Raw genomic sequence first — 20,537 nt, forward strand, 5'->3', positions numbered from 1 at the left:
GAAGACTGTTGCTCATAATTCACCTTGTGAAAATAGAAGAATATATATTCACACACATATATGTATCAGTTTTTACATCGTCAATTTACTGAAGCCAAATTTAGTTGAACAATCTTGAAAAAACAAGAGAAAATGATTATCAGATAAAATAAATAGCAAAAAAAAAAATCCAGTGGAATATTTAAAGTGCTAAAAAAATACTGTCAACCTAGAATTCTATACCCAGTATAATTGTTTCTACATCTATATCTATACCTGTATATCTATGAATATATATTCATGAATAGTTTCATTCTTTTAATTTGTAACTGCATAAAGCAAAACATATAACACAATTTTGGTTGGTTTATTTTATACATAATGTAACATATATGAATATAACAACATGAAAGATAGTGGGGTAAATGGAACTCTACTTTGCAGGGCTCCTAATTAACACCTGTAGTAATGCAATATTAAATCTAAATAGGTTTTGATAATTTAAATATGATATTATAATTCCTAGAGCAACCTTTAAAAATAATTCAAAGAGACACACCTATAAAGCAACAAAGGAAATGAAATAGAATCCAAAAAATTGTTCCACACAAATTTTATTCAATACCAAACAGGAAGTAAAGGAAGAACAAAGGAAAGAAACTTATTACACAGATAGTAACAATGTAGTAAGTGGCAGACCTAAATCCCCCAATTAAAGGAATTACTTTAAATTTAAATAGATCAAGTACTCTAATCAAAAGCAAAGACTGCCAGAATAAATGTAAAAGAAGACAAAACTATATATACTTTTATAGTATATATATACCATATATACTTTTATAAATTCACTTTTTCAAAGATACAAACAGTGTGAAGGTAAAAGAATGAGAAAATGCAAACAAAAATATCAGAAGGCTAGAGTGGCTATATTGATATTAAATTATACAGCCTTCAAGACAGGCTTATTTATTTAGAGATAAAAAGAGAAAATTCATAATGATATAAAAGATCAATACATCAGGAAGCTATAGCACCTAATAACAGAGCTTCAAAATACTGAAGCAAAAACTGACAGATCAAATGACAGAAACACAGGTATCTTGTTATAAGAAGTATGAGATTAAAGAGCATGTGATGAGTAGGAGGCAAATATGGAGAAGTGGGTACAAGTGTAAGTGTCACCATCAGGATTTCTGTGTTACTGTCATTTTCACTGTGAAAAGGATTTGATAATGAACTTTGAGGGTCATCCATTCATTCATTCATTTTATAAATATTTTTTGAACATTTATGTTTGGGACAATAAAGTTAGGGTGTTTATGTACTGGGGAATAAAATAGACATAACCTGCCATCATAGAACTTGGTGTTTCTTTTGGCAAAAAGCTGATTTACATAATAATCTTTCTTCAGGAAGAGGAATTCAAGTTGTCCTAGCCAAAACAGAGGAGAAAAACAGAGAAGAAATGGAAGACTGATGACCAGACTGGATGAGACCCTGAGCAATCACAAATAGGAAGAAGGCTGGATTAAATATGCTAGAGGAGGGCTTCGCTGGTGGCGCAGTGGTTGAGAGTCCGCCTGCCGATGCAGGAGACACAGGTTCATGCCCCGGTCCGGGAAGATCCCACATGCCAAGGAGCGGCTGGGCCCGTGAGCCATGGCCGCTGAGCCTGCGTGTCCGGAGCCTGTGCTCCACAACGGGAGAGGCCACAGCAATGAGAAGCCCACATACCGAAAAAAAAAAAAAAAAAAAAATATATATATATATATATATATATATATATATATATATATATATATATATATATATATATACGTTAGAGGACAGGGAGCAGGATAAACACAAATGGGATATAATCTTCTTTGGTGAGGAAATGACAATAGGATCAAGAAGACATGTGATAGACCATAGAGCTGTAAATGTGGTTGGTGTAATATGAATTCATAAGAGGCTATAAAGGAGAGTGAAATTCACAAGAGAAAATAAAATATATATTATGAAATTAATAGGAGAAAATTAAACATATAAATACAAATACATATATGCGTATATATGTATATATAAGTAAATTAAATATGTTTCAGAAACAGGCAAAGTTTTGAGTACAGTTTGGAAAAGTGATAGAAAGCAAGAAGGCTTTTCTTGGCAAGTGTGATTAAGTTTAGGGAAGAACATTACAAAGCAAAGCCATGTGAAATTTGAGTAGAGATCTTCCAAGGGTAAATGATAGCAGATATTCTCTGCAGTGGCTGAGGGAACACAACAGGAAGTAATGTGAAATAAGGTTGGAGGAGAGAAAGGGCTAGGAAAGAGCACCTGATGAATGCTGGACAACCAGGTTTTAAGTGGAAGATAGAAATATGAGCAACAGAATAATGCGAGTAAAAGTGATGCTAGAGAAAAATTATCCTTGCTGCTGTGTCACAGATTTAGAAATGAATTATTATAATAATAAAAGTTGATCAAATAACATTTTTGGATGAGGGACTTTGGTGGATAATTTCCTCACCCTTGCAATATGTTTTCATAGTGAGGGAACATCTATTATTGCAATGTTCTGGTCTCCTTATTTACTTTTTTCCATGGAAAAGGAGATGACTTATTTGATTAGTGAAGTTTATAAAAGGTACTGAGCATGCATGACGGCATTCCCTTTTCCCTTTGGTATTCAAATTCTTAAAAGAAGGCCCAGTTCATCTCTGACCCTCCATGACATATGTTTGTGAGAGTAGATTTCTAGGAAGGAATTTGTGTGGTTGGGTATATATTTAAATTTGGTTATAATATTAGACAAGCTACTGTTACCATACTCCATCTACTTGACCTCTGTGTTTCTCAGTATTTTTGAACTTCGATGGGGAATAGGATCATTATTTACTATCTCCATCAAGCCCTAGGATAAAAGAATTAAAAATGAAATAAGGCTATGTCTTAAAATACTCCTGTTTTAGCTACAGTCTTGAATGTCTAATTATTAATTGGCAATACTCTGGAAAGAGGTTAGCATTACTTACATAAATTTGGGATTCATTGCTTATTTTATTCATCCATTTTGTTCTCTTTAGGGAGTCACCATGTTCTAATGGAGGCATATAAATTGTCTAGTGAAGAAATGAACAAAAAGTTGCAAAATACAAAAAATTGGGAATTCACTATGCTAAGATAATATTTAGAGCTATGAGTGATCCCTTTGTCCAGAAAAGAAGAGTGGGAAGATAAGAGGACCAAGGGAAGAACTTGTGGTTGAAGTCATGGACTGTGGGGAAGGGAGTGAAGACAGGAAGTGTAAGAAGAGTGGGGTGCAAAGGACATGAGTGGTACTAAGGAAGTAAGAGAAATGGAAGAAAAGGTAAATAGGTTAGAAAAAGTAATCTAGGCATTTGCATATTTAAATGTAGACTAAGAGTGATGCTTAGGTCACAGATATGGAAACAGAAGTAGTCACTGGAGTAGAGTGATGGTGACAACCACTGGTGCTGAGGAAGATAACCACTGGTGCTGCATTGATGAGTTATCTCAATTACATCCTAGTAATTCAGGATGACGGCAAGGTTTTGTGTGAAGTGGTTAGATTTTAGCTATATTTAGCTATGTTCTTAAAGAACAATTAACAGTCACCATACCTTAATTCAGTTTTTGCTAAATGCCAAGCACTATTCTAAGGCACTCTTGTGTCAACAATAAACCAGGCTGACAAGGTTCCTGATTTCCTTAAGCTTATATTTTAAAGGAAGCATGAAATATTTTGTGAATAAACAAGAAAAAATGTCACACAGTGATAAGTTCCAAGCAGAAAGTTTAAAAAGAATGATGTGATGCAGAGTGACAGTCTGGCTTCTTTAATTGGTACCTAGAGAGGCCTCTGTGCATGTAAGGAGGTCCCTTAGGTTGCTAAAAGATAGTGATGGGTTGGACAGAGTGTGGGATGAGCCATAACAGAAGATGGGTTCTGGTCCTCCAGTCCTGCAGTGCCAGGCATCATTCCACGAAAAATGGATCTGCCTTTCCCTTTTGAGAAAGCAACCAGCAAATCTTCTTAATTTGGTCTTGCTTAGTTGTGAGCAAGTTTATATACATACCATTACATTCCCTACAGAGTGGAACTAGATGATCAAATACATTTAAATCAGGAAGAGGAATAATTACTCAATCTCTTTGGAATACTAGGTGCCTACATCATAGCAAGTTTTATACTGTAGTTCAAGTTGGGCATATTTTCCATTAACTTTAAGAAATGAAGAAATTGAGCCCTTGAAAAAAAAATGAGTCATTTAAGGTTTCATGTTGATTCTGGGGCTCAGCCCAGGGCAAGGCTAAGCTTTCTGATTCTAGTGTAAAGCATTGGAATAGTCAAACTCCTCTAAGCTGAAGTGACACTGTTGGCTAATTTTGTATTACGTATTGAATGCCTATATTGTAGTGGCCACTGGATGGATTGACAAAGAGAAATTAGACAAGCTGTTAGAATATCCAATGGCTGACTAACCCCTAAAATAGATTCAAGGAAAACAATGTCAAATACTCAAAAATACACAATTTGGACTACATTTTAAAGGCATATTGTGGGCACATCTTGGAGAACCAAAATGGCAGCTCATCAAAAGCATACTTATTTGGGCTTTAGCCACAGAGAAAATCTGGAATCCAAAGGCAATCACTCTAAGCACATATGGGTTTGTTTGCTTTCTTCTTTCAAACCCTCTCTGCTTTCTGCTTAGTTATCAAAGGTAGCCTCCACCAGCAAAATCAGAGTTGAAAATACAGACTTATAAAAGAGGGAAACATCAGAATCATGTTTCCCAGATTATTTACAGGTAGTAAAACCAAAGACTATCTCTGTTTCACCAAAGGCAATAAGTGCTTCGGCAAACTTTGCGATCTCTGCTAAAAAAGTGGCTTAATTGTTAATAATCTGAAAGCCTGACAGAGACTTAGATAATGATAGAATGCATGGACTCTTGATGTTTATTTTTACAGATTACAAAGGGGGCTTGAAATCATTGTATAAGGGTTTTGATGTGTTTGAAACCAAAAAAAAAAAAAAAAGCAGGAAATTGGGTATTATGAAGAGTCCTTCGCTGTCGAGCACAAAAGATTTAAGTAGAAGATATTTCACTTGACTCAGAGAAGGCATCTGATAACCCTCAACAAGAGGAAAGGAGTGGGGAAAGAAACTGCTCAGAAATGTATATAAACACACAATATATTGTGTGTTTATTTGAGGTTCCATAATAAACAAAAACAAATTAGACTTGATCTGTGCCCTTGAGAGCTTATAGCCAAAAGAGAAAGTCAGACCTATAAGGAGATATTTCGAATAAAAGATGGGCATGGGTATAATAGAGGATTGTTGAGGTTGTTAATGGAACACAGAGGGGTCACGTAAACTTAACACAGAGAAGTCAGGGAAGATTTCCTTAGGAGGCTATGTATTGATATTAGCTAGAGTTTGTTCATTTTTCCTCAAATTGTTTTTTTTTTAATTAATTTTTATTGGAGTATAGTTGATTTACAATGTTGTGTTAGTTTCAGGTGTACAGCAAAGTGGATCAGTTATACATATACATATGTCTGCTCCTTTTTAGATTCTTTTCCCATATAGGTCATTACAGAGTATTGAGTAGAGTTCCCTGTGCTATACAGTAGGTTCTTATTAGTTATCTATTTTATATAGAGTAGTGTATATATGTCAATCCCAATCTCCCAATTTATTCCTCTCCTATCTTTTCCCCCTTGGTAACCATAAGTTTGTTTTCTACATCTGTGACTCTATTTCTGTTTTGTAAATAAGTTCATTTGTACCATTATTTTTAGATTCCACATATAAGTGATATCATATTATATTTGTCTTTCTCTGTCTGACTTCACTTAGTATGACAATTGCCAGGTCCATCCAGGTTGCTGCAAATGGCATTATTTCATTCTTTTTTATGGCTGAGTAATATTCCATTGTATATATGTACCACATCTTTACCCATTCATCCATTTATAGACATTTAGGTGCTTCCATGTCCTGGCTATTGTAAATAGTGCTGCAATGAACATTGAGGTGCATGTATATTTTCCAATTATGGTTTTCTCCAGGTATATACTCAGGAGTGGGATTGCTGGATCATATGGTCGCTCTATTCTTGGTTTTTAAAAGAACCTCCATACTGTTCTCCATCATGGCTGTACCAATTTACCAACAGTGTAGGAAAGTTCCCTTTTCTTAACACCCTCTCCAGCATTTGTTTTTTGTAGATTTTTTGATTATGGTCATTCTGACTGGTGTGAGTTGATACCTCATTGTAGTTTTGATTTGCATTTCTCTAATAATTAGTGATGTTGAGCATCTTTTCATGTGCTTTTTGGCCATCTGTATGTCTTCCTTGGAGAAATGTCTATTTAGATCTTCTGCCCACTTTTTGATTGGGTTGTTTGCTTTATAAAGTAAGTTAAAATGAAATCATAGTATCAATGAGTGTTTATAATAGGAAAGAATCTTCAAAATCATGTACTGTTCCCAGACTCAGAGAGGTTTAATTCATGAGACCAAGAGTCAATGACAATGGCCAAAATAAATTGAGCTATTACGTGGCATGTGAAGTTCCAAACACATTTTCACAGGCCCCCCCAAGGGCAACCAAGCTAACTGCTTAGTAATGTATTTTGTTTGATTAAATTTCATTAATACTATTATGAAAAGTCAGTGAAGCTAGTGAGGAGAGAATCATTTTCCCCCCAAAGGGTGTGCTTTAGATGTTTAATAGGGCAATTTGACTATGCTTAAAATGTAAAATTGTCTTTCTTTTTCCCCCAAGAACGTCCCTATTTGCAGCTGTCAAAACTGACTTCATTCAACCTCATTTATTTAAATGTCTACTGAATTCCCCCAAGCCTCTCAGTCAACAAATAAATTTGGGGCATAGCAAAACTTTCCTCAAATGATTTTTAGTATAGGAAGAAAGGAAAGCTTTGCATATTAGCTCAGAAACAATTGAAAATAGACATATAAGTACATACGTATTCTCCATATCTTAGTTCTCAGAGGATTGTGCCAATCTATTTAGTACTCACATTCCAGAACATACTTGGTATCTGCCCCCTCCTCATAGGAATAAAGGATTCCTTCAACTCAAATGCTCAGGCCCAACAGTTTGTGGAAGATGTGTGCTTATATGCACAAGTAGCCCACTTTGACATTAAATGTACATTTTTGAGTTTTTAGCTGGTTTTTGACTTTTGAAACAATTAAAGAAAAATCCTCTTTTTTCATACATTGTATTGGTTTCACACTGGTGCCATAATGAATTACCAAAAACGTAATGGCTTAAATCAATACAAATTTTTATCTTATAGTTCTGGACATCAGAAATCTGAAATGAGTCTTACAGGGCTAAAATCAAGGTGTCAGAATTCTGTTTATTCTGGAAGCTCCAGAACAGAAGCTGCTTGCTTTTTCCATCTTCCAACCTTCATACCTTGGTTCATGGCCCTATATCACTCCAACCTCTGCTTCAATTGTCACGTGTCTGTCTCTGATTCTGACCCTCCTGCCTTCCTCTTTTAAAAACCCTTGTGATTACACTGAATCCACCCAGATAATCTGGGATAATCTCCTCATTTCAGTATCCTTAAATTAATCACATTTGCAAAGTCATTTTTGCCATGAAAGATAACATACTCATAGATTTTGAGTCTCAGAATGTGACCTTCTTTGGAGATCCATTATTCAGACTACCACAGACGTCAAAAGCTAAGTAAGAGAAAAAAAGAAAAATAAATAACTTTCAAGAAATTAATAATTTTGAAAGCAATCACTTTCAAAGGATTTCTTCCATTCCTTTTTTTTCCAAAGAAAAGAGAAAAAAAACAAAGACATCAGAGTACCTTTACAACCAGCACAATGTGAACATAATACAAAATAATGTAAGATTTTAAGCTTTTTCCAGAAAGTAAATGAACTTTTGCCAAGTAAGTCATAGTTTCTAACTTATAGTGTGGTCAAGGACAAACAAAAAGTTACTTTGCTATATGAGGAAACTAATATACACATAAAGAAGAGCTCATTTTAAAACACATTATCTGCCAAAATAAAATAGCAATTTTAACCTACCAACTTGAAATTACACAGAAATTTCAAAAGTAATTTAGAATTGTGAGCTGGAAGGGATTACAGGCAACGTAATACCCTAAATGTGCATGGCAGATGCTTATTTGTGCCAGAGGTCAATGCTCAGTTATATTCTGTATGTCATCAGCTGAGCCAGACAAAGGGAGGATGCTACTGGGGGAGAAATGGATTGAAAGAGGAAGATCTGATATTAAGATACACACACAAAAAAGAGTGAAAATTAAATAATTTTTAAGAATCTCTAAAAGAAACCAAAGAGGAAGAGGAAGAAAAATGAAACAAAACAAACTACCAATAATTTTCTACAGGGTCAATCTCTAAGTATATGAAAACAGGTAAGACACTGGTATTTGCTGAGCATTCTATGATGCATTTGACCCTAATCCTGCATTATTTAATTTAAGTCTTTTGGAAGCCCTGTGGGGTAGACTTACTGATGCCCATTTTATAGATGAGGATGCTAGAGAACAAAGACCTATTGATGGGATGAAGGTCACAAAGCAAATTTGGCAGCAGCCAAAGGAAAAACAAAAATCTAAATTGGGTCTTTTGCTTCCAATGCCCTTTTTAGCATGCTATTCCTGCTATTTCCTGCTGCTTTAAATTTTCTGGAAAAAATGCTTCTGTATTATGTTTTTTGTTTTTGTTTTTGTTTTTACATTAGAACACACAACTAAGACATAGTATTTTTCTCAGTGTAACTAAAGTCAATATTTCTTTTAACTGTTGTTAGAAATGATATTGTGATGGGTAGATAGGGTACCTAATATGCTGAAAAAGCTAACTTTTGCCTATATTCTCAAAAAAAACCCAAAAACTATTCAAGAGTAAAACACATCAAAAATTCCTACCAAGTGCCCAACACTGCTCTAGGAGTTTGAAATCCGATAATGAACAGGGCACGCAGAGCTCATGCCCATGTGGTGCTCACTTTTTAAGTGGGGAGGAAAGGCAATTGATTATATTAAAATTGAGAATAAGGGGAGATGAGTATTATGATGACAAGTTTGAGTTATGGTGGGTATGCAGAGCAAGGGCACCTAACTTAGTTTCTAAAGAATCAGGAATGGCTTCCCAGAAGAAATGGCACTTGTCCTGAGACTCAAGGGATAGTTAGGAATTAGCTAGAAGTAAAGGTAAATGTTGGTTAGGGGATATTATCTAATTAAGCTTTATATTTCAAACTTTTAGGTTCAGTGAGCACTTGATAAACTGATTTTAAGAAGGAAATTTAAAACGATGAGTACTATTCATGGTGGCAGTTAAGGTATATGATTAAAACCTGAAGCCGTGATAAAAGGAAATGCAAGTTCTCCCCCATATCTTTCTCAAATAGAACTGGATAGGGCCTGCTATAAGAAACTCTGAAAAAAATCACTTTTTAATGTTTAGTAGCATAAAAGAACTGTGAACTTTGAAACACTATAGACCTTAGGCTCAATAAGACGCTTTACTTCTTTTTAAATTTCCAGTGCATACCCAGCAATTCACCCATTGTTTAATTAGTGTCACTATGGCTCTATAAGGGTGTTGTCCACGTGTTGCAAAGATGGAAACGTTCTGTAAATCTGCATTATCCAATATGGTATCCAATGCCCACATGTGGCTATTGAACCCTCAAAAAGTGGCTAGTGTGACTGAAGAGCTACATTCTAAATTTTATTTAATTTTCAGAAATTTAACAAATATCTAAACAGCACAGACCTATAACATGAGGGGATAATAGAACATATTATTTCCAAGAAGAATCTTAGGTGAAAACGTAAAAGCATTCAGATGACTATATAGTTCTATAGCTAATATATTTGATGTTGAGATCAAGGGAACTATCATGTTCTCTCACAATAGATATCAAAGTGTCAGAGTCAAGGACAGAACATTACCTGGGAGACAACACGTATGCAGTCCTGTGGCAATTTATGAGGCCTAATCCTTATCTAAGTGCCAGCAATGTACAGTTGTCTTGGATTAAGCTCTATATAGATCCTTAGTATCTACAGATTTTTGACAAATGTTACAATCTCTTTGAGTGTCAGTGCCCTAACCTGAAAAATGAGGATATTTAGTAACCACAAAAAAATAGCATGTGTTATCTGAGTAGTTCAGTATCTCTCATATATTAAGCCCTTAAGAGAAAGGAGTTGATTACCCTTTCCAGAATCATCTAAGTCATTTGGAAGGAGAATAACTTGATCTTTGGACCTTATTTCATATTGCAGATTCATTTACAAGTACTTTCTGACAAGTCAATGAAACCTGAATAGGAGCGACTATTAAGATGTAGACAACTATTAAGATGTAGACTATTAAGAATAAGACAACAGGTTAATTTCAGACTATCCCAAAGAGCCAAAATGGAACAAGAACTGCATTTATCTATTACAAATCATGGCTGAAGTTAAGCTGCTTTTAATCCTTGGAACTACTCAGACTTTCCAAGGGGAGGAGAAGTTTTACCTAGAAAACTGTGTGTGGGGGAAAACCCACACAGCTCTAGGTAAAACTTTGCAACTGTTTACAAGACAAAAAGGAACTCTCTATAGAAACCAAATATAAACAGCATATGTTATTAAACTCAAAACACATGAAAGAATAAAAGAAAGTCACGTATATTTTCTCAATGTGACAGAGTCTGAGGCAAGTCTTGGGAGAAGTTGAATAAGGCCACAAAAAAGGCTTTAGCTTCTTTCAAAGATCATTAAAATAGCCCCCTTCCCCACAAAAGGATTTTGCCTCTTTAATATGGATGCCACTCAGAAGCCCATAGAATACATTAAATTCTTAGAGCATACATTCATTGTATGTGATGGAACGTAACTATAGCTGCACGATGTGAATTTATAACTGGGTAAGGAAGGTCTTTCCTGCTGAACCCCTTGAAATAGATGGGGATTGTGTCCTCGACTTATTTTTCATTTTAAAGGTTTCATTACAGTTTCATTTAAGAGGATGGTGAGTATCATTTATTTTGGAATTAGTCCTCATGAAAAAAGTGTGTCATCCTGTGCATTGGTTTTCTACTGTTACCACAAATTTGGGAGGTTTAAAACAACACCCATTTATTAGTTCAGAGCTCTGTAGGGTTATCTGCTTGGGGGTTCGCAAAGCTGATGCCAAGGTGTTGGCTTATTGTAACCTCGTCTGGAGTTTGGGGTCCTCTTCCAAGTTTTTCTGGCTGTTGGCAGAATTCCATTTCCTCACTGGCTGTCCGGTAGGGCCTCTCTCAGCTTTTTAACGCCACTCACATTCCTTCTCCAGTGGTTCCCTCCATCTTCACACCAGTAACAGTGAGTCAAGTGCCCCTCAAGCTTTGAATCTCTCTGATTTCCTCTTTCTACCACTGGCCAGAGAAAACTCCCTGCTTTTATAGTGGCTCATGTGATTAGATTAGGCCCACCCTTATCATAAGATCGACTCTGCCGTGTAATATACATAATCACCAGAAAGATATATTTATGTATTCGGAAGATTAAGGCATTTCTGGGGGACTTGGAATTCTGCCTGTCACACTGTGTATGGAACTCACAGGATGTCTTCTGATGAAGGCATGTAATATCAGCAGCATTAAAATACTGCCCACAGAGTTTGCTCTTTTATTTAAACAAGCATTACAAAATGTAACCCATTTTCCTGTACTACATCACTCCCAGAAAACTGAAGACTAGCTTCTGGGTTAGTTTATCTAATTCTGAATATATTAATTTAATCAAAATCTATTTAGCCACACTAGTGGCTAAGATATATACTGCTTTCTCTAGATACCAACTTGAAGAAGACAAGGTTTGTGGCCCATAAAGAAGTTGTATTTTAGTGCAGGAAATGGATACACAAACCACTATGACAAAATGTGATAAGTGTTCTACTGAAGGTCTGGATGAACAGCCATCCCCTAGCAGTTCTTAATAGGTGAATAACAGTACCTCAGATGCAGTGTGACAGAGTGTAAAAAGCATACACCTTGGAGACCACAGAAGGGATTCATAGACAGTTTTCCCCACTTACTAGTTATTCAGCCTTGAGATATTTGCTTAACAACAGTTTAGTGGAAATTACTAAACATACTTCATGTGTTTGTTAGAGGATTATAAATAATATGACATATATAAAAGCATGCAAGTAGCTCTTAGCATTTATAGGTTTTTTCATCTTTCAGAGAAAGTCTTTGTAACGTCTACCTCAGTGTAAACCACAGAAGTTCAGACAGAAGATGAGTCAAACAAACAGCTTTGTTTTCAGGCTCATCATGATTGTCTAGGGGAAGATCTTCCCCAGAAACTGCCCTACCTTTTCACCCCTCAGGCTTTCATTTGTGGTATTTCAACTAAGATTTGCTGAATGGTGCTCTACAAGTTAATATGAGTATGATATAGAACAATAAACACTTGCATTTTTTTTGCCTTTCAGAAGCTTTCAGATTACTCACAGATAATAACCACCTAGCATATGATGACAATTATCTTAAAATAACAAAACACCAATTAACAACACATGTTGGAAAGCGACTTAAAGACAGTTGGTCAGTTCTTGTATGTCAGATATCTCTTGAGAACTCTTATTTGCACTATTGACTTGCTTATCAGATTTTTCTTCACAGGCAGCTAAAAAGATATATGTCACACAGAATCTTTGAATGACTCCAGATTCTAAATTAATGGGGCTTGAATCAGTAAGATATTCATCAGCATACATGTTCTTCCAAGTATTTTTCACTTGAGTTGTTTGTGAAATTTCAGAATTCATCCCACGGAAGACAGGCTCCATGTGAGGCTTAATTCTGAAAATTATGAACTTCCTGTGTTTATAGTAAACACTGGGAATTTGAGAGGACCGAGCTCTTTGTCAATCTCATGATGAGTGACTTTGTAAAGGTGAACAGATCCAAAAGTAAGATAAAGCCAGGAGAGCTGGATCATGTATCTTAGTTGCCTAAACTTTGTCAGTCTGTGAGATTTAACTGTGAAGGTTATTCACAGTTAACCACGGCAGGAAGCTCACAGTAACTTGCTGGTCTTGGATTTTAAAAGAACCTCAATTATGAAAAAAAAAATCTTATCGGATTTCAATGTTTCATTTTTCATTTTAAATCATATTAAAAAAAACAATTTTTAAGGCAGTATATACATGACATATGAGCTCTACTTTTAGTCTTCAAGACGCCCTGCCCCTCACAGTAATCCCACTGATCCCTTTTATTCTACTTAAAAGGTGATCAATAAGGGTTTAACACAGAGCAGTTGAAGAACATAAGGATGTTTCCATCATTTTTATTACCTGGAGAAGACTGCTAATCCACCCTTCATTTTTCCACAGATAAGAATATATAATATATATTACATATATATGGATCTATATATATGTATGTATATATGTATGTATGTATATGTATATATATATATATGAAATAAAATGGGCTTTTAAATATATCTAACTTCTCCCTGATTTTTTAAGGATTAGTCAGTGCTATACCATGTTCCTATTAATTGTCTCTGAAAACGATTATATCTCGTACCTTATTTTGAATTATTTCTTTGTTAGAGTATCTCTTCTGTAATTCAGTAAACTCATCCAGGGTCCATTAACTATATTTAGAATTCTACTGCAAACACATAGCTCAGGGCCTTGATTAGTTAATGTGCATTGAACTGAAATGAAATTATGGTCAGAGTTCTCAGCAGTAAATTTATGTGTCTGAGTCAATCAGCCTGTCAGTATGTACCTATACCTTGATTGGCTTCTATAAGGTCCAACTTACTGATACATTTCTGGGTCTAAAAAAGAAAAAAAAACATTAAAATTGCTAACTTTTACTATAAAAGCCTGGGAAGTATGTTGTCTTAGTTGAAGCTGAATTTTAGAGGAAAATGTCCCATATTAAAGCAACACTTTGGCATAGCTACTCTCTGTTATCAGAGATTGAATATAATATTCGTGGCTTCCTCCTTTTTTTTTCAACCTCACAGATTGTTACCACTTCACTGATAGGAAGAGTATTTTTCCATAAGTGTCACTACTAGCAAATATAAATACAAAATGGTAAAAATATAAAATATTTTAGGAAGACAATTCATCAAGTAACAATTAAAATGTACTAGGTAATTTATCTATGATAGGATTATTTAGCAATACCACAGATTCCCAATACATACTGTACAGGGGCAGCCTATTTCCTCATCCATAAATTGTAAAGAGATTGAGTTGTCTGATAGATTTCACATTAACTGTAACTACATATTTAAATAATTATCCTTTTCAGAAAAAAATACCAAGATGTCACTCTTCATCATAAAACTCTACAATTTCAATTCTTGTGTTTTTAAACTAAACCTCATAGCCTTATTTTCTACATTTTCAGAAGAAATTCACTTATCAATAATTATTCACAAACAGTTGCAACAATCCTTTAGAGTAAGAATTATTAATCTCAATTTTAAAACTTGGCTTGAAAGAGCTGTGATTCCAACACAGCTGTTTTATATTTCAATATCTCTTTTCACTATACCAGCTATCACATGGCATAGCTAAGTTACTAAGCTACTCATAAAGTGACATCCCAGACTTATCAACATTTAAAACCATATACCTACACACTGCAAGCAATTTTTATTTTAGTTTCTTGGAGAAAGTGGTTCTTGAGGTAGTTTTCAAAGTTTATATGTCATGTTTAGATTGATTAAACATCCATCCACTAAAGACTTAGAACTGGGTAAGTTGTTGTATATTACTAGGAGTATGTTTTCTTGTTCTAATTTGAATTTTTTAATTTTTAAATTTCTATTTTAATTTTCAACCTAATAAATAACCTTGCAGATATAAGAGACATTGATCATCTAGAGGTACATTAACAAGAGCAAGAACGTCAGTCTGAAAGTGCATGTTACTCTTTGAAATGGAACTAATAAAAAAAGATGCCTTTGTCATAATTCCTGAGTCTTCACAGGGCCTTTTTATGCTATAGGGCAGGAGATGGATCTTGTGGTTTCAAGTTGTGTAAGAGGTGAGCTCATTGACTCCAGAAATGAGGGCACTAATGGTGTAGAGAGAACCTCTTCATCCTTAGGCACTTGGCATTTTGTCAGTCCAGGTTGGGACTGGCTCCTGTGGAGCTTCAAAGATATGAGCAGGGAGAAGGGGGCCTATTTTTGATGGATGATTATCCTCCAAGAAGAATAATCCACCCCCACCATAGTTAGGTGGAATAGGAGTTTGTTACATAGATTTAGAACTTTGAACATTTTTATCTTAAAATATTTTTGATATTTATGAGATTTATAAAAGAAGTCGCCATATTTTAAAATCTTTCATAGAAGGTTTATTAGGCAGCTTGTTGAGTTTGAGCATTGTGCAGGAGGGGTTGCAACTCCTTCTCTCTTAACTCAGCCCAACTTCCCATTGCTTATTTTTGAAAAAGCCCTACGGACTCTAGTCATCAAATATTATTGAAACCCCATGTAAAATAACCAGAACATTTGTATTTTGTTTCCCTATGGATTATGCAAGGGTTTCCAAAATAATGCAAAATTTTTTGGCTAGCTTGTTTTGCACTTTGTGAACCTAACATTAAAACAAACCCACAAAATAGTTTTGTTTTGTTTTGTTTTTTCTTCATGACATATGAACCTAGTACACCCCTGGCTTTGTCAATTAGGCCACTAATAAGGAAATGATAGGAAATGAAAGGCCCAAAGAATGGATTTTCTTTACAACCAAACAAAATGCCCATCTAGCAAGTGGAATGATTACAGTCAGAGAAGTGCTTGTAAAACAATGTAGTGTAATCAGTGAAGCATGTGCTTGAAGGCAGACAGACTGGGGTTTCAGAATTGCTTTACCTTTCACTAGCCATACAGCTGACAAATTATTTGTCCTTTCCAAGTGCCACTATTATTTTTTCAGGTATAAAATAGGAATAATGGCAATTTTCATTCATTTATATTCTACATGTGTTGAGTGCCTATTACAAGCTACATACTCTCTGGAGCCAAGGAAATAGCAATGAAGAAAACAGACAAGAATCTCTGCCCTTGTGAAAGGCACCCTTTATTGGGGGTGAAAAAAAAAGATAAACATAACAATTAAATAAATGCATAGTGTCCTGAAAGATGAAAAAGAGGTAAATCTGTAAGATAGGCTGTACTAGTGAAAGTTATTTCAAGTAGTGTGGTTAGAAACAGCCTTACTATAATAGTAACATTGGAGAAATTGTTTTGAAGATGAGGGAGTGAATAGATCATAGCCAGGTGAAGATATTTCAGGAAGAGAGAATGTGGGTCTGTTTTTTTGGCCACTAAGTTGCTGTTCTCCAAAATAAGAACACTTTGCTCTCATTTGCAGTGTCCCACTAGGATCAACTTGGATGTAGGCTTCAGTGAACCTGGATTCAAGGTTATCCTTCCAATAGGGATGGAGTTAGAGGTCTCTCTAAGAGGGAGATGTTGGAATTAGAAGAAAAATGTGTGGCCTATGACCAACATCCATCCTATGTATCATAGCAGAGAAACAGTTCAGAAATGGAGAAATGGAATTTTAAATTCTTAGATTGGGAATTTTCCTAATCTATAAATCAATCAAGAACAGGAAAAAGAAGGGGGAAAAAGAAAAAAAAACCTTGATGTTGTTCTGAATGAGTGTTTGAAATTAAACAGAATCACAAACACTAGGCTCCGGTCATTCTTTTTCTTCACAAATAATTTTTTTTTTGATTTTCCAGAAAAATCCATGCTAAAAAAGGCCACATACTGGAAAGTCTAGTTTAATATCAATACTATTAAGTTGAATATTAAGTCAATTGTTAAATATTATTAAACTTAATATCACTATTAAGTTGAATATTAAGTTGATTCTTAAATATCAAATATGGTTAGATCCTATAGGATAACCTTCATTTTTAATTTGTAGGAAAAGCTTATGAAATGCCCCTTGCCTTACTTATAGGCATCCGATAAACTTATCTGGCTATTTCTCCACTGATAATTTAATGGGAACCTGCTGTGAATCACTTTGTAAAACAAATCAAGTGCTCTGAATGCTTAGATACTTATGTGTCGGATTTTTCTAGAATGAGGAATATCTGTTTCTTCAGCAAGAAGGACAACTCAGTGCTATAGGAAAGTAAAACTAGTCACTTTATTTCTTTACTTCACTCTGTCTTGCTCAGGCTAGTTCCTGTGTGGCCCAGGGAGGATCATAGTTGAAACAACCATTAGAATGCATTGCACCCATCATTGGGGAAGTGACTGAGGACTGGCCTGCTCTTTGCTTTGTTTCAGCTTTCTTACCAGTCACCCTGGTGAATGGAGAGGGTGGATTAGCAGCCCAGGTTAAATAGCTCATGCTCAAACCATGACCCTGGGAACACAGAGAAAGCCTGTTCCACCACTCTGTCACACATGAATCCAGCTGTGTGTGGATTTTGCTCTATGCTTCCCCATGGATTTCCCTTCCACCTGTCCCCAGGATCACTGCTTTTCCTTCCAAAGCATGAGTACTTGATCCTGTCCTCCAGCTTAGCCTAACTCACTTTCCCTGTGTGAGCTAAATTTGAAGGAAGCTCTACTTGTGTGTGCAAACATAATAGAAGCAAAAGCATACTGGAGAGGGTGTAGAGAAAAAGGAACCCTCCTGCACTGTTGCTGGGGATGTAAATTGATGCAGCCACTATGGAGAACTGTATTCAAGTTCCTTAAAAAGCTGAAAATAGAGTTACCATATGATCCTGCAATCCCACTCCTGGTATATATCCAGAGAAAACCTTAATTTGAAAAGATACATGTACCCCAATGTTCATCACAGCACTATTTACAGTAGCTAAAACATGGAAGCAACCTAAACGTCCATCAACAGATGAATGGATAAAGAAAATGTGGTATGTATATATATTTATGTGTATGTGTGTACACACACACACACACACACACACAATGGAATATTACTCAGCCATAAAAAAGAATGGAAAAATGCCATTTGCAGCAACATGGATAGACCTAGAGATTATCATACTATGTGAAGACAGACAGAGAAAGACAAATATATGATATCACTTACATGTGGATTCTAAAAGGAAAAAACAAGACACAAATGAACTTATTTCCAAAGCTGAAAGAGACTCACAGACACAGAAAACAAACTTATGGTTACCAAAGGGGAAAGGGGGGAGGGATAAATTAAAAGTTTGGGATTAGCAGATATAAACTACTACATATAAAATAAACAACAATGTCCTACTCTATAGCACATGAAGTATATTCAGTATCCTGTAATAAACCAAAATGGAAAGGAATATGAAAAAGAATCTATATACTATATTATAGATATATAACTATGTAACTGAATCACTGTGCTTTACAACTGAAACTTACATGATATTGTAAATCAACTATACTTCAATTTTTAAAAAGCAAAGTCTTTCAGTTTTGTACTGGACCATTTGTTGCCCCATTCATATATCTCTCTGTGAATTCATACTTAGCATTTATATCTGGCCGCTTTTAACAGTGGATGCACCATAAATAGCATGTCAGCCTGGAAGACTCAGATTTATGTGAGTCATTATGCAGATGCTCGGGCTGATACCACCTCCCCACATTCACCACCTCCACTTCTTGGTCTTAAATAAGCTACCATGATAAAGCCACATTCTACCTATTGGTATGGTCTCTAATATTTCTTTTATTTTTCACTCACTTATAATGCCAAGTTATAAGAATTATGCATGAATGTTATTCTTAAATCTGAGAGCTGTGTTTAGAAGATGTTGTTAGTGCTTGCTCTAGGCAGGGCATTTTGTAGCAGTGAAAAGAATTCCTTGGTCAGAGACACAGTGATTCGTAGTAAGCAGACATCTGTGTGTGGAAGTAAATTTGATATGACATGAGTGAGACACCAACAGTTTCTGCCCAGCCTTCTTTCTATCTTAATGCTATTGTGCCACTCATTTCCACCACCACCCCACTCCCCATGCCAGTCCTCTATGTTACTTAGGAACTTAGGAATGCATCCATCAGGGCTCAATACTGTACCATAAACAGAGATGCAGAGAGGCTTCTCTCAGCTTCCTGGACACATTAGTCTCTCTCAGGAGGAAGACAGAGAAAATAATGGTCCTACAAACTCTAAACCCCCAACCCACAAATTGTTTTGATTTGAAACCCTCCTACCAGATCCACCCAATAATCTGTTGGGAGTTGAAGTAATAAAACCTCTGGTGAATTAGAAACAAGTAGAATAAGCACCTCTCTCATTGAAGACCACAGAGGCTGAGAATTTCCTTTCAATACAGTTTCACACAGGCCCCTTTGAAACAATTTCTGGTCAAAACACAGCAGCCGGGCTTCCCTGGTGGCGCAGTGGTTGAGAGTCCACCTGCCGATGCAGGGAACACGGGTTCGTGCCCCGGTCCGGGATCCCGATCCCACATGCCGCGGAGTGGCTGGGCCCGTGAACCATGGCCTCTGAGCCTGCACATCCGGAGCCTCTGCTCCGCAACGGGAGAGGCCACAACAGTGAGAGGCCCGTGTACCATACAAAAAAAAACAACAAAAAAACAAAACAAAGCAAACAAAAAAAACCACACACAGCAGCCCATGTGTATGGCACAGTCATAGAGTAAGGTCTTTCGTACTATTTTTAGATTAAACAAATGGAAATGAGAATTTGCATTAACTTTCCAATTCTTTTTTTATTTCTCCTTTCTAGTAAAGTGGGATTGGACGATCAGGGGTCCCTGTTTCCCAATCTCTTGAATTGGCATTGAATGACGTTCTGCTAAAATACTCAAGGAAGCTTCTGTTATTGTCTTCTCAAATGCATCCTAAGTTGACAGTTTATTACTAAAGTAGACAGAAATTTAGAGATCTGAGTTCAAGCCACAAGCAGATTTCAAATCACTTCACCTTTCTGAGGGTCAAGTGACTTATCTATACATGGGAATAAAGGTAGTTTATTCCCTACCACTCTCACAAGGTAGTTGAAAACACTAGATGATATGTTTTATATGTGTTTAAAAACATATATGTGTGTATAATTTTATTAGTTCCTTCTTTAATGGTAGAACTGACTTTGTTCTCCTAAAGTAAGTGATTTAACCTCACAGCTACTGAATCTGTAAAATGGATTGGATTAGATCAGTGGTTCTCAACTGGGGCAAGTGGACATTTGTCATCGTCTGAAGACAGTTTTGTTTGCCACAGTTGGAGGAAGTATGTTACTGCCATGGAGCAGTAGAGGCCAGAGATGTTGCTAAACATCCTACAATGCGTAGCACTGCCTCCACAGCAATTATTTAGGTCAAAATGTCAATAGTGCCAAGACTGAGAAATCTTAGATTAGATGACCATTGAAAATGTGTATCAACACTAAGAGCTTTTCTCCCCCCTGATATATTATTGCTTCAATCAATTACAAATATTTGTTGAGTACCAATGGCTTCTCATTAAATTGAAGA

This window comes from Mesoplodon bidens (assembly GCF_964165515.1).
Source record: "Mesoplodon bidens genome assembly, chromosome: 16".
NCBI lineage: Eukaryota > Metazoa > Chordata > Mammalia > Artiodactyla > Ziphiidae > Mesoplodon > Mesoplodon bidens.